Here is a 22,906-nt window from a genome sequence, read left to right as displayed (position 1 = left end):
GGGGGACAAAACGCTCAAAAAATGGAGGACAGAGTAAGGAAAGGGGAAAAAAGACTCTATAACATCAAGATCCCTTGACCTAATGTCATTAGAATTTGCATAAAAAACAATTGTTTTTCATTACGGAAACTTTCAGAGCTGAAGTTGGATGGATTTATGTGTGAGTGTGTACAATCGGTTTGATGTATTAAAGCAATATAAGTAATGTTTGAGAAAGCAAATGAACACAGACCAAAGAAAGTCTTGTTTTGCAGGTGATCAAAGCGTGGAGTAATACAGTATAGTTACAGACAACGTCAGAATATAAGTTAAATACTGGTGCCCATTTTAAAAGAAGAGGAATTCACTCTCTGTTAGACAACCGTTCTCTCAGGTTACAAGGGCTGGATATTGTTTTAAAAAAATATACCAATACAAGTACCCTGTAGTTGATACTGATACCAATTTTGACTCCAAGTGGTTTCGGTGCCTACACATAACCAAAACAGCATTAGGCACTAAAACTACTTGGTTAGGTTTAGGTACCAAAACTACCTGGTTAGGTTTAGCCACCAAAATTACTTGGTTATGTTTAGGTACCAAAAGTACTTGGTTATGTTTAGGTACCAAAAGTACTTCAGAATTGGGCAACAAAAGGTCATGGTTAGGTTGAGGACAGGATCATGTTTATGGGTAACTACAGTATCAAACTTGGCACAAGGGATACTGACGAGGCTGCTGTATTTGACACACTGGTAATGAGAACAGGCTGGTCACTCATATGACAAGTTTTTCCTGAAATTATCCTTTCACATTTATGCATTTACAGGTGTTTAGTTAGCCATATTTTCAAACATTTTGGAGGCATCTCAACATGCTGAACTACCAGCTCCATACAACACGCTTAATGTCACCACACCACAGGCTGTATGGGTTGTAGCTGTTGCAGTGTTTGACCAATCACACGTAGCTCAAGCATACAGTCATTATATTCTAGGTCTGGCAACAATAATGAGAGAATTTAGGTATTGTGAGACTGGAGAAGTTTCATACAGTAACTACTGGGTCCAGGGTTATTGCAGTCAATATTTAAAAAGGTATCGAGTTCCCATACATAAACTTTTTGAGGATGGTACATAGCCAAGACAGATTTGATCCCTGACATCTGGCGGCATCTGTCACCTTGCAAAATATCATGGTATGTGTATGTTGAGACATATTACAGCTAAAGGTGCCTAAACGAATAATGTTCAAGAAACATTCACTTTTTTTCATGTGTTGTACTGGAGCTTAAGGTTAGATATAAAAGCTTTAAAAATCTTAAAAGGTACGCCATGCTTTGATAAATGGACAGCACTGATGGGAGGTATGAACTCAGTCTGGTACATTACGTAGGTAGGCATGGTATATCAACCTAGATATGCCAGCTAGAAAGGGAACATCATGTTTAGGCAGGTTCACGCAGTGCCCCCTTTTAAAAATGCGCTTCTCTTATTGTAGTAAATTGGCGGCAGGCAAAGAGTGGATGGAAAGTGTTCACTCTGTGGCAAAAAGGCTGAGAACAGTTCAGTTTTTAGAGTTTTTCCCATTTCGACTACTTTTTGATTAATAAGCAGCAGGAAGGAAATTGTTGTATTATAGTATTGTGTATTAGTATTATTATTTAGTATTGTGTTGCGATAGTGTTGATTTTGTACGGAAGCAACAGTATGAGATTTGCTTTGAAGGCTAATTATTATTGTGACCAGTTATAATGAGCATTAACACAATGAAAACAGAAGGGTTTTCTGATTGAACTAACACTTTATTATAATTTCACAACATTACAACATAATATTCTGACAAACATCAAACCTGATATTAAATGTAAATATCATTTTTAAAAACACTAAAGTATAAGACTTTAATACGGAAGATAAGGTATGAACATTGTCAATTTTCCTACCACAGCATACCTTGAAAATGGTACTCTGTAACAACCTTTAAATGCTGTTGGAGTTACCAAAAAAAACCTATAGACAGACCTGGACATCAGTAGACCCTGCAAGTGGCACCTGGTCTTGGAAAGATTAAATAATAATCATAATGTTGTCTAAGTCGCAACAGAAAGTGGCACGAGTGGATTTAGGCAAAGTGTCCTGCACTGTGAATGCAGCGTTTGATTGCTATCATAAATCACGCCGGATTAAGAGTGTCAGCAAAATGTAAAATAGAAATGGTAATTGACTGCCTGTATTGTTGAAATGTAGCCGTGGGTTTCAAATGGGACCCCGAGGTCTCATGGGCCCTGGAGCTGTGAGAATCTGCAGATGCACAAAGGTATCCTGAAAGGGAAGAACATCACACACCGCTTCTGCTTACATGTATTCAGTCAGCAACTTCACAGTATTCCAACCCAGGGGTAATTCAAAGACTTAAAATATTGAAAAATTTTAAAAGAGTGGAATAATTGGAAGGGAGAACTGACAGAACTTACAGATATATACTCCTGTATTATATGTGATTTGTTCTTCTGTTTTAGGATTTCATGTAATATAATACAGTATCAGGCGGAAGGTTAAACACAGTGGTGGACAGTAACGAAGTAAATTTACTTGAGTACTGTACTTAAGTACAGTTTTTGAGTATCTGTACTTTACTTAAGTATTATTTTTTGGGGATACTTTTACTTTCACTCCACTACATTTGAAGGACAAATATTGTACTTTTTACTCCACTACATTTCTATTGATGCTCTCGTTACTCGCTACTTTGGAGCTTACGTCAGCTGATGATTTTTTTTTTTTTTGTGTGTGCAAAATTCAGAGAAAATAAACTGTTTCTGCTAATTTGCGTATGGTTTGTCTTAGTCGTATTGCCGAACCTGTACTACGTCATGCCATACGAAGAAATGGAGGAAGAAACTGGAGAAACACGGGGGAAACTCCCACCGAGCACCAGTGGCCTTATCTCTAAACCCATGTTTGATTCGTTTCAGTTTAAATGTTTGTTGTGCTTATCGCGAACAAATTATATCACGGCCTACAAAAACTCGACTTCCAACCTGAAAAAGCACGTCGCGGACTTTCTGTTCATGTTTTTTATACAATTCATATCAAAGAGTCCAAGGTAGGGGTTAGGTGTGTGTGTGTGTGTGTGTGTGTGTGTGTGTGTGAGAGAGAGAGAGATAGAGTGGGTGTGTGTGAGAGAGAGAGAGAGAGAGTGTCTGTGTGTGTGTGTGTGTGTGTGTGTGTGTGTGTGAGAGAGAGTGTGTGTGTGTGTGTGTGTGTGTGTGTGTGTGTGTGTGAGAGAGAGAGAGAGAGAGTGTGTGTGGGTGTGAGAGAGAGAGAGTGTGTGTGGGTGTGTGTGTGAGAGAGAGAGAGTGTGTGTGTGTGTGTGTGTGTGTGTGTGAGAGAGAGAGAGAGAGAGAGTGTGTGTGGGTGTGAGAGAGAGAGAGAGAGTAGCATAGAGTGAGTATAGTATATATTTCATTTGTTGATGAATGCAGCTGAGTCTGTGTTCTGAGCTTCTTGCCTTTATTTGCTTATTTTTGAGCTATAAACACGTCTGTAGCAGAATCGCATCAGTGTATTGTATAATGACATTAAGCTACTTTCCTTTCCTGTATTTCCTGAGATATTTTTTAAATACTTTTACTTAAGTAATTTTTTAAGCAAATACTTTAGTACTTTTACTTAAGTAATATTTTGACTAAGCTACTTTTACTTGTATTGGAGTAATATTTGACAAGGAGTATCTGTACTTTACTCAAGTAGTGAAGTTGTGTACTCTGTCCACCTCTGGTTAAACATGGGTAAAGAAATAAAACACCATGTGTGAAGAACAGAAAAACTGGAAAAGATTCATAACTCCAGCTATAGTGTAAGCATGTTTTCACATACGCTACCTACCAATTATGACAGATTGCCTTAGATTACAGGTTGTCCGTATCAGCATATATACCGTAATTATATACCGCTTGATAATGAGACAGACTGTATCCACACTGAATACACACAAGAGGGTTAACCCCCGAGGTGCCTACAAAGCTGCACCGTGGCTCAAAACTGACCATGCAATTTACTTACATGTACACAACCATGTCCACAAACGGTTCTGGTTTTATTCTGAGCATGCGTTTGTCTTTATGATTCATGCACTCTTTCACTGTAAATGCCACTCAAGATTTAAAAATATAGATATATTTCCTGCTTACTTGCATTCATACCTGTACTTCAACCCTCTTTTCAAGGTAATTAGTGTTTGCCAGAGACCAGAGAGCGTGGGATGTAGTGTACTATAATAAAGGGCATACATACTGCATGTATACTGAACCACAGGCTGTGCAAAGTTATGCTGGATGGTATAGAAATCAACTTATTTTGTCTTTTGTGTATTTACCAAAGGAATAATTCATAGTACACATCCAAGATAGATGCAGATTTCATGTTTGTATTCACATAGATGTTTTTCTGAGGCTGTGTACGTCAGCGGCTGCACAGCATGGGGTAAATGACTGCTGCTGTTGTTGGTGGGCTGTAATGTGAGGGCCTTCTCATGCTTTATGGCCCTCCAGGGCACTGTAGTCTGAGGACGTCATGTTTATGTCCCATCAATATCCCATCACTGTGGAGAGCTGTTATCCCCATTAACCCACATACGAAGACATACACATGCACACACACAGAAAAAATAAAAACACACACAGGCAGAAATAGGCCTAAATCACACACACACACACACACGCACACACACATGCATAAATGGAAGACTTTCACAAGAGCTACAACACTGTAGTTTTGCAAAATGCTCAGACACTAATAAATTCCCAGTGACATTCACCCAAAACTCACACAAACACATGCATACATTGCATATTCATGCTTCCCATATTCATTTATTATACAAGACATCATGAACAGACTAGATTGGCAGTCAGTAGAGCGCATACCTCTACAGTCCCCTTGAATTCAATCAAAACTCCATTGCCCTTTATCAATTTAAATTTTAAACCACTCATAACTGCTTAACCACTGAAATAGGCCAGATTTTTTTCATCAAGATCCATGTATTAATCCCTAATCATAGCTACATATGACAAAAGAATGCAGTTTTTGTATAAAAGTGTCAGTATCTTAGTGTCATCAGCGATAATGCTTTTGGTTTTACTTGGTGAGGAACTTGGTATTGCACATCACTATTTGCACTCCTGACCTTACTGTACTGAAAGCTGTGCTCTGTATTTAGGTCACGTTTTCTGGCTAAACACTAACGAGTCCCTAAACTTTCTCCCTCACTGTCACTTGATGCCGCCAAACTGCAAAATGCAGCTTTGCCTCTTTTTCAGACCTCGGAGAACAAATGAGCTAACACTGCACTGGTCTGCTCCTTCTGCGTCTCTGTTGCAGCGGCACCGTTCTTGTCTGCCATTTGTATTCGATTCTGCTCATTTTCATTGACAAGACATTCCTCAGCTCTTTTCTTGCTTCTCTCATACTGCTGATTTCCCCCCCTCGCTCCTTTCTCATTTGTTCTCAGCACTTTTCTGCTGCTCGCTCATCCCTTCTGCTCTCCTCGTCGTCTCGATTCAACACTGGAGACTGACTTCCCCTCCTGCACTTTTCTCTCACTTTAATAGCTGTACTCTGCTTCCTCTCTTTGTTCTGTTCACCTAATTTTCTATGACTCATTCTTTCCCTAATTTTTCTGCACATAATTTTGCTTTTCTTCACCTCTCCTTTTTGTACTCTTTGCTTTGTCCTTTTTTTATCGAGACATAATTATCTTCTATTGCTTGTTTAGAGAGATTTATATTTTGCATTCAAAGCAATAATCTTTAAATAAGAAAAATAAGATTTTCATGTAAATAAATATCTGTTAAGTCACTATCTATTGCCGAATGAGGTAACACTATGATGATTGAGCCTGTGGCCCATTGATCAAAGCCCTTGCATTTGCTGTGATACCAAAGATGTACAATTTCACAAGCGACACACACTTAGTGACACGTTCACCCAGCAGTGGTTGGTCAGCCAGAGAAAGTAGGTGGTTTGCATCATAATGACTGGAACAGGTCAGCCTAATGTTAGACAATGAATAAGTATGTACTAGGGCTGGCCCAATGAACGATGCCATCGTCCATCGCCGATGGCTGACAGCCATGGACTACTAATCCCTGACCATCCTAACATCGTGATTCAAACAGCTCCCCACCAGAGAGCACAATTAAGTGGCGTGTCCCCTCAGAGTTGCCGTAGAGCAAGAGTTGTTGCTGTTTGTATGATGGGAGAGGAAATAAAACTAGCATGTTGGTACTCAGTGCACTGACATTACGTCTCCATGTCCCGTTTAATATGTTCTTATTAAACCAGCTCAGTTTGGCAAACCCAAGACACTCAGTTACATGTATGGCAACATTTATTTGGTGGCTAATTATTAACTGAACAGCATAAAAATAATTAATTTAGTCAGTATTTTTTTTAAAAAGTAATGTTTTATCACTTCATGTTCTTCAGCAAGAAAAGTTTACGATGTAAACAGCTCTTAACAAGCATGCACAGGTCACACACTGTTCCTCACACACACACACACACACACACACACACACACACACACACACACACACACACACACACACACACACAAAGCTTATTAAGAGAAAGGTCAGTTGTTTCAAAACAACAAGCTGCTTCAATAGGTAGCGAGAGGAAGAAAAACAAATTATCGCCCAGATGCTAAAATATAACCAGTGGGGTAATTTATCCACTTCTGCAGGTACAAGTTCACTCAAGATCTTCTGTAATTGCACATATGTTAGACTGTTGTGCTACTTATGACTGGGATGTTATTCTCTTTTTTTGGAACATGAAAGCCAAGTTGAATAACAGCAAGTCAGAAGTACAGCTCTTCAACTCTAATTAATGATTTATGTCTCGCAGTCACGGCAGACAGAAAGGACATTATTTAAATATTCACTGTAATGAACAGAGGTACAAAGCAATTTTATCATAATAACACTTAATATTTCCTGTCTAACACTCCCATATTGACGACCAAGAATGTTAACTAGCACGTGTCTGACAGGAAACAGATACAGCGGTTGTGGTACTGTGCCTGCATCAATAACACTGGTTTCTAAAAGGTTAAAGACTCTGACGTATAAGGTGTCAGCGACAAATCAGCACAGTTCCACCGATGCCCTTTCCTGCACAGATATATGTGTCCACAAATTCTGCGTCTAATTCGCTGTCAGTGCTCCAGGTCAAGACTTTGTTAAAGAGTTAAATAACAAAAAAAGATTGCCAAAAAATGGTAACAAGCATAAATGAGACACATTACATAGGTTTCTGTAAGTCAGTGTTGTGTATGTTATAATAAAGATTTAAGAGTTCAAACATTACCTGCTTTTAGCAAACGTGATATCATGCTGAATTAATTGAACGCAAAATGGCAATTGGGTCGTAGTATAAGGTAAACCAAAAACACACGTATATTGCTGTTGGGTAAAAGTTTAAAAAGCCCAGAAGGGTCAGCAAAAGGCAGAGAACAGCACCAGTCAAACATTGGCAGGGTACTGTTTATATAGCACGAGTATTAAAACATAAATGTCATTTTTAAATCCATCTCCAAGATTCCTTTAAAGCAATTTACTGAACTTTTAAACCAGTGATATTTACACAGATACTACTTTCTGCTTTATTCAAGAACAGATTTTTGGTTGGTTAGTCTAAAATGGCAATACTTATAAATATAAATTCCCCAAAACTTAACAAAAGAGTGATAAGAATTGATCCTTGAGTCTGTTTTCTAGGGCTGTACTGAATGGTTCAAAGCTTTGAAAACTCATTCAAAACTATGACATTCAAATCCATGTCTGCTTATTCTTTATAAAACCAGTACTTTTGCACAGTTGCAGAGAAAGACGAGGCTACTCCGGCATGTTTTGTATTATAAAATTTGTAGAACTAAATTTAAGTGGTGGCTGCATACGAGGGTTTCCGACTCATGTGATTTCCAGTAATTCAAGGACGATGGAAAGTAAAAATGTAATAAAGGACAGATGTAATTATTTCCAAAATGTCAAATATTCACAAAAAGTTTTTATCCAACCAACTATTCTGCTTCGGTCTATATTTGGATTGAATATCTTTCTACAAAAACACATTTTCACTGCAAAAAACTGTGAAAAACGGTCGTTCTTCTGTGTTTGCAGCACACAAAAGGAAGCACAAACCTGTATGAACGGGACATATCAGCAGCAAACTAAAAGCGTCATGAAAAAGTTATATAATCACAATAAATTATATATATATTTTGGATCCAACAGTATCACACTGTAGTAAATTACTCAAGATCATCATCACTTTCATACCAACATACTGTTAAAAAAGGTGTCGAAGAAATCAACATTTTGGAAGCAGTTTTTTTATACTGCTATAGAATCGTGTTATTGAAGTTGAATATTTCATCATAAAATCCAAACTTGATTTGAAAACCTCAGTAGAAGCTTGAAATGAAACTAAGTAAATGAAAATATTGGGTACAGCCATCTGTGTTCATGTCAACAGTGGGAAAAGAGAAAAAGAGAGTCACCTCAGTCACCAGCTCTGGTCTGAAAATGGGAAAATATAATTGCTGCCATTTCCTTTGGTGATTTTGACTTCGTTATTTTTATTTGTGCCAAGAGTCACGATGGGAAGAGACATGAATGCTAAGGGTTTAACACAGGGTTGATAATTTACATTTTTAAAAACATAGTTAAAAATTGGTTCAGCTGGAGAGGACTTTGCCCCGCTCTTAATGAGTTATAATACGGCTGATAACATGATGCTTGAGTGCAGCGGATTTTGAGCACTCTGCAGGAAAGACTTCTCTGAAACAAGTCCAGTTGCCTACGATACAGCACCTACAGTGTACGAGTGGAGGATGGAGAGGCCACGGTGCCACAGTGGCTGGTGTGAAATCAAAGCTTGAACTTCGGTAATAACTTCCGATTGGTGGCTCGGGCGTACTGTTTATGAAGCAAACTTCCACCTATAATCAAACAAGTCTGGAAAGCAGCGTGATATCAACAACTTTTTAATTAAACCACCTGCTCTCACACCAACATACAGCAAACACACCCCAGGCTCCTCCGCACACACGAACACGCACAATCAATGTCGGATTGTATTGTCACTGATGTTAATTTTGTTGTCATCGTCATTATTAACGGACACAGTGTGAATATAAATGTCAGTGTATGACTGTCTGTGACCTTTCCCTGGAATACAGAAGAAATCTCCTGTCACTCTGCGTTTCTCTATACATCTCTCTTAGCCACGAAGCATGTTTACATACACAGTGTATCACAGATGATGACTCGCATGGTGATCAGTGGTGAATTGAAAAATCTACTGGTGTCCGCGCGCTGTCCGGAGAATATGCCTGTACGTGTAAACAGCCAGTTCTGTACAAATAACTTCTAACTTTTTAGTTGAATCGAAGATTAAAATGTTGCTTTTATAGTCACTCATTCAGAGAATAAATATAATGTGGTCTGCTTGGATTCAGGGCAAGTACAATGGATTACAGCGGTGAGTTAAGCTGGAAATCATTTAATATGTTTCATTATTTGTGCGGATCAATTTAACTTAGTGTCAGCACAGACATCACAACCAACACTTTTCTCGATAATTTGAGAAATATAGACATGTTTTTCTGAGAAACCCTATTTTAAAGTAAAGTACAACAGAAAATTCAAGTTTCAGTGAATTCAGTGTTTCATTTCGTCTTTTCACAAAACAGCTGCACAACTTCTCAAACCTCTCCTCCAGCAAGATCGACTTCTACAATGTATATTATCACCCTCAGTAAGTCCTAAACAACCATATGGCTCGTTTCATTCTCTTCTATTGTCCAGAAGCCCTTAGCCTATAAACCTGTACAGCAACCCCGATTCAAATTCAGCAACTGAGCAAGTGGGGGTTTTTTTTGCAGTGTTTAGCAATCCAAAAGTCGACAATATGACACCATACGAGAAGTTAAACAGATAAGGCCCAGCCAAACATTCATTGGCAGTTTGTCTTCCACCTCCTGTTTGACTCGACTCCTGCCTCTCTTTTGTCCGCTTTATTTCACTCTTTATTTTGTCTCTGCAGAATCTTGCCTGAATACCTCAAAAGGTTGTATTTGTCAACCCACAAATTCCCGCACTAAACAGTGGTTCTCTGAGGCCAACCCATAAAAAACCAAATCACTTTTCCCACACCTTCTCATAAAGTGCACGGAGAAACAAAAGCCTGCTGTTATAGTTGCAAGATTAAGACTGTATACCCTTGCAGCAAAAAATCCTCATATCCAAGTTGTAGCTCACTTGCATTACAGGAGACAAATCTTTCTTGAAGAGTCTGAAGTAAAACTACATTAAGGTCCTGTGTAAAACAAAAATTGATTGTATCTCAGCCGGTTACACAGAAGTAAAGTCTGACAGTTGAAGAGACAAAGTGTGATAATAGTTACATAACAGGAAGCCTGTTGCCACTTTAGAGAAGACAGTGTCTTAATATTCCTACAACTTAAGGAAAGACAAGTCCTAAATCATAAGCAGCGTTGAAGTAAAGACCAAATAAACTGAGAACAAGTCAGGACCAAGGCCAGCTTGTACTGAGACGGAGACAAGACCAAGACTGAGGCAGGACAAGACGGTGTCAAGACCAAGCCACCGTTGCATAACGACACCCACGGAAGACAAATGGACATTCCTCTTCATTTTGCCAAAATATATGTGTGCATGTATAAGTGTACCATGAGAAGTGAATACTAGAATTTTACCTTTGTTTTCTTTGAGCAAACAAATAAAAAGCACAAAAAAGCTGAACTCAACTGAACCGTTTCTTTTCCACATTTTACCATCCACCTTACACAACACAATCATTTGTCCAAGTGTCAGGTTTTCTGGATGAATCGCGTCTTCCAATAGAAACCACCATCAAGTACAGTATGTTGTAAACAATTATTCAACACAGTGATAACCCTGCAGTTGTGGTCTTGACTTGAAAAAAAATTGAACACTGCTCTCTGTTTGAGAACGAGACAAGAATAACATATAAGTGAAATGTGGTCGATTCCGAGACGAGACTGAGACCATGAATGGTGTTTTTGAGACTAAGATCGATCTTGAGTATTACAACAGTAAGTATTTTTTCTTCTCTTTGTATGTCAGTGAATGGAAAAAGAACACAGAGCAAGTCAAACCTCTTGCCCCTGAAGCTGTAAATATGTTTTAAAATGTCAGCAACACGATCGTTTGCGATGCCGTGCTCAATTTTATGTTGATTGATCAGCGGCAGACTCAGGATGTTTGAGGAGCAGGGGCAAAAAAAATAAAAGGGACACCAGTTGTATGGGATGAGGCACCAGCTCACAGTATTAAAGTCGTGATTGCCACTCAGTCCACCAGTGTGATTGATTTATGTTATCAAAAATTCTGATGATGAATGCTCGCTAACGTGAAGCAGCAAAAAGGTGCAAACTTCTTTGCTGTTTGTTTTTGTCGAGTGCATCTCAACAGTGCATTAAATCACATGTTGCAGGAGTCTAGCATAGAAGAAGAAAACATAAATAAACAACCATCATATATCATAAAGAGTAAACAGCATCAAAGTGTCTCAACACTGCAGGTACACTCGTTAACACGCTGAAACCAATTACGCGCGTCCATCAACAGTCAAACAGGCGCTCAATACCCCCTGTAGCATCAAACTCGGCTCGGTTCAATTTTGGGAGTGCCAAAAGAAAACCAACACAGCTGTTATTTTGTAGCAACATGACCTGTATCAAAAAGAGAAAATGTAAAACGCACCACGGCTTGTTCCAAACATGCCCAATTAGTGCCAGTATTTATTAATATAGCTCATACAAACTCATGTTTGGTGAATGAAGAAGAATTTATCAGATCTATTGGCTCACCGTGCAAAAAGGACACTTTAATAAGGTACAGCCAACACTTTTCAGGTAAACCCTCAAAATGTTTGTCACATCACGGAGACACACTGACATTACTGATGACATTTGGAAATGCAAATTACAAGTGGTTGGAATCTCATTTCGCGAGCTGGAATCTAGGGGTCAGATGGAAAACATGATTTTGGTTTGATGATCGTGAAGAAGAGCATGCTAATCACTTTTAAAAAAAAAAAAATCACATAGCTATTACTTAAATCAGCTTTTGCTTACATTTGCTCCCCTTTTAATGTCACCTGCTTTTCCAGTTTTGTACATTTGTGATACCGCAGTCAAACCACTTGCATGGAAATCTACACGTACGCTGACTTCATACATTCCTTTTCATTAAAACCTGACAGGAATGGAAATCACTTTTGCAGCTTTTTCCTTAAACATAAAACAGCATAAAATGTAAGAATGGTTAACAAGCCCTTAAAGATGCGATACAGGGAGCTTCTTGTGCACTTTATTTTGATCCTGTACGTCCATAAAAATCCTTCAGTAAAAGCAATTCAGCGTCAAAAATATAAGCTGTAAAGAAACGAATAGCAGTGTAGGGCGTCTGGCCTGCCCTGCCAGATTCTGAGACAAACATGTATATGTACGCTCTGTCTGCATTTGAAACCCATCTCTTATAGAGAAGCCATGCATACAGATTGGCAAATCAATAGCTTCCTTTTGGGATGCCATTTCAAAGGGCTGCTCGGAATCTAATTTAAATCGTGACTTATGTTCACATCAATACGCATGTATGATATACCCCAGCAATTTTTCAAAAGGTGTGTGTCTAATTTAACATCCCGTTTGAGCGTGTGCACACATACTCTCTCATATCCCTGATTATCTGTGCGTGCGTGTGCTGATATTATTTGTGGCCATACATGCATGACGAATTTAGTACACTGTATTTATTCGCGCAGCTCAGCTCTCACCACATGTTGGATTGTGTGTGTGTGTGTGTGAGTTGCTTCATTATAGTGATCTGAGGATTCTCCGGTCTCTGAAGTGAAGCCTTTCATAACGCACGCTCATTCCAGGTGACAGTCACACACGTGCGTGTGCTGACGTGTGTGCGTGTGCTTCCCGCAGTCAGCTGCGATGGCACCCTGTCACAGTGTCTGCATAACAGACGAATGGTAATAACAGCCCACACTGTTCAGTGGCACCTGCCAGTCAAAGAACACACCCCTGACAGTCTTTGGCCTCATTTCAAGAGAGATTTAACACCCCTCAACATTTCCAGCTGAGTTTAAGGGAGGGGAAATGTGGCAAACATTCGAGGGGCAGAGACAAATTTTAATTACATGCTGCCGTGCAGATAACCAGCGTTTAAACATTTTGGAGTAATGCTAACATTGTCCCTAAAAGTTTACCTTCCAGTCGGTAAAAGGTATGAGCCATTAAATGATAAGGTTTGAGAAGGACAAAGTAGACTTTAGTGTATCATCCCTCATGAATATTTCTACTTTATACTAGGGGTGGGACAAAAAAAAAAAACATGGCAATATATGGTATCACCTTGTCTTGTGAAACGGTTATTGATACACTGATGCCAAATATGAATATGATGGTGCTTCGAACAGATTCTCCTGCCAGTTTGACTTACCATGTTCACTACCTCATGACTCCTTGTGGTGTCAACTTATGTCAAATTTTACGCAGATTTTATTCCCCTAATTGTTCCACTTTCTGACAGTTTAGCCTTTTGCCATTTTATGACTATTTTACATTGGAGTGATGGCACACATGGGCAAGTTGCAGTCAGTGTGTGGGATGAAGATGCACTAAGTTAAGAGTCTTTGCTCTTTTATACATCGTTTCATCTCAGTTCAGGTCAAATTCTGTGAAACTGAAACCACAATGCATTGAATAAACACAATTTCTGCATTTTGCCTTATATCACGTATCACAGAATCGCTGTATCATGAGTTACTATGTGATTCCTGATGTGAGAAACATTTCAACCAGTTGCAGGTATACTGTAGCTCTCTCAGACATGACCAACCACAGATCCACCCTGCGTTATTGAGTACTGAACAGTGGTATCCCCTTTTCATAGCATCACATTCATCATCTTCAGTATGTTAAAGGAGACATATCATGGATAGCCAGTGAATACCCAGTCTGCTCTGATTGGGCATCTCACACATGCCTGACCCAGCACCCCTCTCAACAACAGGTTTCTGTGTGATACAGGAGGTTCTGCTGGTGCAGACTTTGACCTTTTTTACTTTCAAGATCTTTTACATTCATGAGTTTGGACCTTTGATTCTCTCAGATACTTCAACAATGTCCCAAGTTTTCTTGAACCCAACGTCGCAGCTATTCGGGTGCTGCAAATATTTTCCAGTGGTCCCACATTGTGTTGCCAGTCGTTTTCTAACACGCCATGAAGAAAAGCCCTGTCCCAGTCCCAATAATTAACAGTGTTCCACAGGAGACAGTTGTTACATTCACATGCACTTATGTGGCTACACAACAAAAATGTCAACAAGGTGATGTGCAAGAGGGTACTCCTAATTGTCATCCACATTTTTTTACCACTCACAGCCATGTTATGAATTTTCAGAGGCATTTTTGGCACAAGGCCTCATTATCTACTGACCCTGCAATATGTCTGTTTATGTGTGTGTGTGTGTGCGTGTGTGTGTTTGTGTGCACAGGCCTGTATGTCCAAGCTCTCTGGGGTAAATAGACCATTTACCAGTGTCGTTCGGAGTAGATGGAAATAATCTGCACTCTCATTAACCCCAATTTCCTCTATTGAGACAGCTCTAGCCTGTCATTATTGTCATTTCAATTTCTTCTTCTGGTATGCCATAGCTCCTCTTTTGAACCACGTATCAAAGATAAAAGGTTTATCCATCGCTGTAGCGAAGACGAGAATTGTTGCCATGGAGATGATGGCCGACCTGAATGTTTGCTATTGGTATAGATTCCTGAGAGGAATCATCATGTTTCCCATCACCCCCTTTTATTTCTTAAGAATTGCAAAAACTGAAACTCATCCAAGAATGCGTGAAAAGACAAATTAAAAAAGATACGTTCAAGAAGTTTCGTAACTTTTGCTGGATGATAGCCAAAAAGTTACAGCTACTGCATCTAACTATCACTAACATTGCAGTGAAGGATTATATGTTAAAAAACATTACAGAAAACAGGAGCAGTTCCTGTTGGGGATTGAGACAAAGTTTAGCTCAGCAACTAATGAAAACCGAAAAATGAAAAGTGAGCATTTTGCAATGGTTACTGCATTTCTTTATGTGTGTATGTGTTGAGAGAAGAATGCTTGTCTTCTGAAAATAATTTCATTTTCTCTCTTGGAAAAAAAAAAACTCCCTGTTTCTTTATGAAAACCCAGAAGAGATAAAAAGTGAGACGGAGGCAATAAGCAGAATAAAATGGAAACGACAGGGATGCATGAAAGTCCATAGTGAAGAGACGGGAAGGCAAATGTTACACTACTGATTTCCCTCCACAGTGTATGAGAAGTGCAGCCAAGTTAACTAACATATTAATATTTTTTGAAAAAGGTTCAGCTCCCTGGGGGATAACTATCAGAAACACATAATTTTGTCCTCCTCATTCACGCGGTACGTGAAAAGCCTTGATGGCTTAAAACTTTTAATGTGCTTTACTTTAACTGCGGCAATAATTTTTGTCACAGTAGGTAGCATTTTCTGTCAAAGTTCAAATACAACACTTCATTTTGCAGAATTACAGCTGTAATTTGCATGACGCAGGTGCCTGATTCTGGCAAATGATGGAGTTCAGTTTTAAACGATGTAGGTCTAATCTTCAGTGATGCAAAACAACCTGTAAAACGCATCTTTGATAAGCTGCTTTATGTGTGTAATTACTGAAACAAAAGGTTTTAAAAATGGTGTCATGTTCTAAGGTGTTTCACATTTTCTGTACAATTGATTAAATACCACCCAGGACACAAGTTTATTACTAAAGTCATATTTATTTGGGATATATTTCTGTATCTTACTGCAGACATCAAATAACCATGATCCATTCACCAGTGCATTCCCCTTTTCTTAGTTAGTCATGAATTGGTAAATCATTTTGAACTTTGCTTTCTTCTTCATCTCAGTCGAAGCCTGCATGATTAACACATTCGAGCATGCCTTTATTGTTTTGTTGCATTCTTGCAGCTGGCTCCAGTAGATTAAACGCTGTACTCTGAGTTACAACAATTTTAACTGGAACAATTAAAACACAGACAATGTATGCCCGGCTTAACAGCTTCACACTAACAGACTACAAGCTGAAGCATCGCTCTGATAGATAGTATACAGTTTGTGAGTTAGTGTCAATTATGACATCGCCTACTTTATCAGGCTTAAATGTGCTGAACTTTTGTTGGGCGGAGGGCTTAATTAACTCCACCTTAAACCAGATTACACACCAAAGTATAAACTTTTTATTAATTACCATATAACCATCCAGGACCTTGACTGGGTAAAAAAATGTTCAAGTCCATCCCTTCCAAATAACTAAATTATTCAACATTTAATGTTTGGGAACATTCCAACAGCTTGTTATTGCCTCTCATGGGAATGGGTGTACTTGGTCCGCAACAGTGTTTGGGTGGGTGGTGCATGTCAAGTGGCATCTACATTAATGCCAGGGCCCAAAGTTTTCCCAGCTGAACATTGCATTGTCACAAGATGATCAATGTTGACCACTTAACCTGTTGAATTTTCAATGCTGTGGCTGATCAGCGTAATGGTGACAGAAAAACCTAATCTGTATATTTCTATTAGTACCTACTGGTTGAATCTTTGCTGGTTGGTCTGTGCCTGTGTGCCATTTTGACAAAGTTGTTACAAGAAAAGATCAGGAGCTGCCCCTTTGAAGGGGGCTTCACTGGTAAAATAGCTCTCAGATGAAGAGATGTCTGATAGACGTATAATCTGTCTGGAGAACTTCAGATAACTGACTGTTACACTCAAAGAAATATTGGAAAACTTTTGTGCGTATGTGTGAATGAGAGATTTCTTTTCTGTTGGCGGCAGGAAGGTAGGGGTCAGGGAGGAAAAAGAGAAAAGACGATATTATTAAACAAAACAAACTGAACAAAACACAGGCACATTAGTGTCATAGGTTGTAGTTGTATATAAACTCATACCCTTCTGTTTTTTGGGAGGGTTTTTGCCCTGACACCTGTCATAAAGTATAAAATAACACAATGTACTTCAGATTCTCTTACTTACCGTTCAGAAAATGTAAGAAGTCCCTTAAAAAAATCGTACTTTTTCTTCATCATCAGTGAAATCCCAGATAAAAGATCCCCCTCCTTCCTTATAAAAATTGTATTTGATTGTTTTACTGTTATATCAGAGGCAGACTTTGTCTGAAAAAATGTTGCCGCAGCGGATAATGGATTTTGGCTCTGCTGTCAATTACAATTTGGTGTAGATAAGTCCGTGACCATTTTCTGTTTTACTGTCTGCTAGTTTATTCATGTGTCTCCATGTTTCATTAATTTACTTTATTTTTCTACGAGCTTCTGTTTCTTTCTCTCTCTGTCTCTCTTGGCATAACAGTCCCAATGTCTTTGTGGTTCATAATTACCCGCCATATGACACAATCCTTTGTTAATTTGAGATTGTGATAATTGTCACTACATGTTGCTGGGAGTCTGGTACGGTTGGCAGTCATAAAGTCAATTCCTTTGACAGCCTCCATGAAATAACAACAGGCGTCAGTGATATGAAATCTGAGACCACCTGCCTTGTGTAACAGCTTTTGGAGCGTTCCACTGGGAGAGAGAGATGAAGAAAATCCTCTCAAGTATGAACATTTTCCCAGCATCTCTTCCTCAAGAGAGTTTCTAGTTATGGTAAGACTAAGGTGTGAGGTTAGGTGTAGGTAGTACTCTATGCTGTAGTGTATGAATTTCTGTAATGCTCTTGATTTTGTAGCACTGTTAGATACTGTCATCGGTGTGTGTGTGTGTGTGTGTGTGTGTGTGTGTGTGTGTGTGTGTGTGTGTGTTGATGACTCCTTGCGCGGTGCTATACTGAGGCTATATGAGCTTCAGAGGTATCCAGTTAATAAACGTATTTATTGCTACTGCCTTGACAGTCCCTCGTAAGCTATGAAAGCTCATTTAACCACACACACAATCCCCATGGTTTCAATAAAAGCACACTTTAATCACATTACCAACCTTATTATGATTTTTCTAACCTTTTATCTTTTTCCCCTAACAACCCTATTGTGCGCCGGTGGAGATCTACACCAACTGTACAAATGTGATGTGCATATTTTTCTCATAGGCCTGATTCAAGTAACTCACTGATTTTAATGCTTTTCAATCATTTCTAGGAAGGGTTCGAGTTATGTGGGAGCCAATGAGAGCTGAGCTCCCATAAGGTAGGGTCTGAGCTCCCATGAAAGCAGTAAAGCCACACATCTGTGGGGGTCACTAATACATGACCAACAACCTTTACTTTTAATTTTTTTAGTATTGAGTATTTTTTACATTATTTTTTACATTAATTATATAAATAGGTTAACAGAAAAACGTTTTCCAGACATACCATACTCTCTCTGAATTACAATGACCACGTAAGTCTATCCCTCTGGGGTGTGCGTGTGTGTGTGTGAAAGTCACAGACATGAACAAAATAATGAAGTGAAGTCACTAGTAACAGCAATATCCCAGAGTTGTCGCATCATGAGGAGAAACTTAACAAACTTTGTGAAACGGCCATAGTAAATTCTAAATGTGTTCCTTCTTGTAAATTCGGCTTTAAATACAATACATTGGAAGTTATAAACATGACTTTATTTCCCTTTAAAAAGTGTCAGTTTGTGGCAGCATCGCTGTAAAAGCCTGTCTGTTTTCCGTGCTTTAAGTGCACCCTGTCTGCTTCCGTATGTGAAGTGTGTCTTACCTCCCAGCAGCTGTTTGAACACACTGTTTCAACTGATTTCACCACTTACACTGAATTTATGAAAGGAGACAACATTTTATTGACAGTAAACATGTCAACTTCACTAAACAGTAGCTAATATAGTTTACTTCTCTGGAGAAAGAAGAAAGTGGAGAAGGTCACCAGATTCCCTTTAAAAAACACTCCATTTTGAGATTTGCTGCATTAGGAGAAACTGAAAAGGGTGAAGAGGAGGGGAAATATATGCCAGTTTGAACTCTGCAAATCATATTAAAACTTTGGAATATTAAATCTTCCATCTTTGCTCACTGGATCTTGCCCTTACTCGATGGTGGGGCACCATCGAGCAGAAAGGACACTTGAAATTCACCCTACCGAACACTTGATGATGATCACCACATGGAGATATTTTGTCCTGCCTATGACAGTTAGAAAATTAATATTCAACTTGCTAAATAAATGAATTTCTCTCAATAATTGCCCAAAATGTGGATGCCGAGAATGGCAAACTTAACTATCAGTGCAAAATTCCCTGCTGAATACCTGGGGATTTGAATTCAATCTGAAAATCAGAGAAGATTATTTAGGTTGAGGATGGAGGGCTTGAGGGACAGACCGCCTCTCCTCACATATCAGTTTCTTATCTGCCTTAAACTGTCTGCAAAACTTTGCTTGAATTAAATCTTGCCCTCTGGGAAAGCAACCTGTATTTGGGAGAGCAGCAGTGTTGGTCTCCAAAATGTTTGCAATAACATTCATAACACCACTATAATGTTAACTTGACTGACAGTAAAACTTGAAAGGTAGAAAATCTACAAAAAAAGCTTCCGACTGAAAGCAGAAATACTAATTAAAGGAAAACATTTGAGGGAGATCGGGAAGGCTCATCAGGCCACAACCACAAAACTACAGACTATTCTGATATTCTATTTTTGCATGTTTTCCTCTCTAGTACAGCAGTGAGAGTGACATCCGTCTCAACGTAAAGAAATACGCTGAGGTGGTCATCTGTCTCATTATTCACAAAGCAAAAAGATGAGATTAATCGTGTTAATGAATCCAGAGCGAGCATTTGCAGTGTCTGCTTGACTCCTTGACAGAAAACTAAGAAATGGTGCAAATGGTGTCACTGCAGCTGAAGACTTTTGGACCAGTTTAAGGTTCCACCATCATCATGTGTGAGGAAGAGCAGCCCACTGCGTCCATCATTGCGCCACTTAAAGCTAAATTGTTGGAGCACTGCAGTGTCTCAGAGGAACCCTCCACTTTAGTAACAGAGTCGAAGCAGACTATGGCCAGGGAGCTTGAACAGCGATATGTGGACGTGCAGCATGTCTTACATAAAGCATCCGTCATAGACACAATGTTCAAGAAGCTGCCATTTAAAAGAGTGGAGAAGAGATGCAATGTGTGTCTCATACATGATGCTGCGGAGCTGTGGGACCACAGAGTAAGATCATATTTGTTTTTCTGCCTTGTTGTGGTAATGTTTTGGAAATGAAAAATATCTTCATTGATTCTTTTGGTTCTGACATTCTTACTATTTGCTGTTGAGTAGATTTATTTTTTGTGGAAAGTGTTATTGACTTAATTTTTTACACAACTAACTAAATGAGATAATTTATAGTCAGCAAAGAAGAGTTTGGAGTGCACGAAAGAAGTAGTTTGTTAATCAATGTATTATCATGTCATAATGGTTTGTGATTTACACCCTTACAATAGTTTACAGAGCTGAGAGACTTTATAGAGTGTAATCCTTATGCATGTATTCTGCCTCTAGCCTGACATTACCTGCAAACTCTCAAATTTTACACGTGTAGCAAATTTACAACCAAACTTTCCAAATTAACCAGCTGCTAACAAGCAGCTACCGATAAATAGCAAATTTATCTTCAGGTTGTGCAATAAAAAACGAGCCCATCTGGTATCACAATCCTTGAGCTTTCACCCGAATACAAATCTGGTACAATTCATAGCCATCTCTATAGCTCAGTTGGTAGTATTTTGTAACAATGCCTACTTGCTGTTTCTGGGAAAAAATGGATTTTAAAGAAGTCTGGTGAGAATTTGAGTCTGTGAGAGAATAAAACTGAAAAGCCAACATGTGTTGCTGAAATAAAAGGAGCATGTAGTCTGATCATGTCTTTTTGGCAGCAAGACAGATAAGTCTAAAAAAGAGATGGGCTCAGCCATGCATCTTTAAAAGCAACACATACTGTACGTTCACACAGAGTTCAAATACACATATTTCGAACACACACACATACAAATGAATAGTTCCATATTTTTACTTTCCCTGTTCCACTGCACAGATACATACAGTACAACTGTATTAAAATGATGTCCTGGTAGGGTATTCTCCCCTTCATCTTAGTGATAGTTTCATTTTTATCTCTGTTCTGGTGATTTATAGGGCTGAGAGGCTGCTATTAGTTAGCTTAAAAAATGGCTGTGCACTGAGAAATACCAGCCTTGATTGGACCAGACATGCTCCTCCACCGTTTTACTTCCTGCTGCCGAGGAAACCCAAACACACACAGCAACACACACTGACGTAAGTGCACTCCCTACCCATCAAATAATTTTGGCTTCACACTTACTTTTGATGACAAGTGATGGGAGCCAGAAATAAAATGGAAAATATTGAATTTATCCCACAAAAAATGTTGCTTTTGAGGGGACCTGGCAGCTGCGTGCCAGTAACACAAAAACATTTTCTTTTTCAATTTTTCTGGGATTTTGTCATGTGACATGTGAGAGCGAGAGAGGGAGAGGGGGAGATGATTGAGATGTGAAGAGGGAGAAGGAAAGAAATTGAGCTGTGAGGATGAAAGATAAAGCAAATACCAGAGAGGAGGAGGTGATAATGGAAAGAAAGGATGGGCTGTACACAGATATACTAAAAAGGAGAGATGGAGCGAGATTAAAAAGGAAGACAGACTGAATAGAGAGGATAAACTGGAGTGAGATAACACTGAAAGGAGATGCCATGAGAGTGAAAGAGGGCAAGAAGGAGGAAAAGCCATGGTAACGGACAAAACCAGAGAACGACTAAAAGCCTCTTCACAACGAGCACAGAATTTCATCTGACAAAATAGCACGGAAATATATAAAAAATGATGTTTCCTAATGCCCACCACTGCGGAACAGTCATGTGGTGGAACAAAATATTCGGACGGACCGCGATGTCAGTGGATTTCCGCCTGTGGAAATATACGCTTGACCAATGAAAACCTTTGTTTCAGCTGATGCCCAGGTCACCTTACAATTTGGTCTCACATCATCCTGTACTGTATGACAAACACCACAACGACTATCTCAAGAGGTCAAGGACAATATCTGGCTTCTGATTGCACAGCAGCTGGGATACAATGATGCTAATGTTACCTGATTACGTTATTTGTTGGTCAAGATAAGGAGCTCTTGAAAAGGGTGCTTTTGGGGTCCAGGGTGAAGTTATTGGCCAAATCTGATCGTGAGGTGAAGGTTTTCTGCAAATGTGGGGGACAGGGACGAAAATGGTACCGCAGATACTTCTCAATGGACCTAGAGACAGGCAGGGAAATACACACACACACTTATATGAGAATAGGAAGTAAAATCCAGATGTTTTACAGAAACAGACATATAATGACACAAAGACTTGGTGACAGAATGTCCCAAGTTCAGTTAAGCGCAAACTTTAAATTTGGGCTTTTGGATATCATAAAGACATTACAAGACAGGAAACAGAAACTGTAATGTTTTGAGTAAGACCCAAAGAGAAAAAACTTCAAAATCTTCAAAATTACATATTTACTTAACCCAAGGAAAAACAGTCAAATAAAGAAAAGATACAAAAAGCCATAAAGGGCAGAAATAACCAGCTCAACCTGGCCACAGACCTCAGGCAATTAGACTAACACCACTCTCCAATAGCATGGAGAGGCAGGACTGTCTGCAGTGGTGGTTGCTTGCCATCTGATTGCCAGAATATATATAGAAAGGTTAACAGGCGAGGCAAATGATGAGGCAGATCAGTCGAGGTAAAGAGCGGATATCCAGCTCGCCAG

This window comes from Pagrus pagrus, assembly GCF_965226575.1.
Source record: "Pagrus pagrus genome assembly, chromosome: 8".
In the NCBI taxonomy this organism is placed as follows: Eukaryota; Metazoa; Chordata; class Actinopteri; order Spariformes; family Sparidae; genus Pagrus; species Pagrus pagrus.
The sequence above is the reverse complement of the archived record's forward strand: the minus strand, read 5'-3'. Positions refer to the sequence as shown.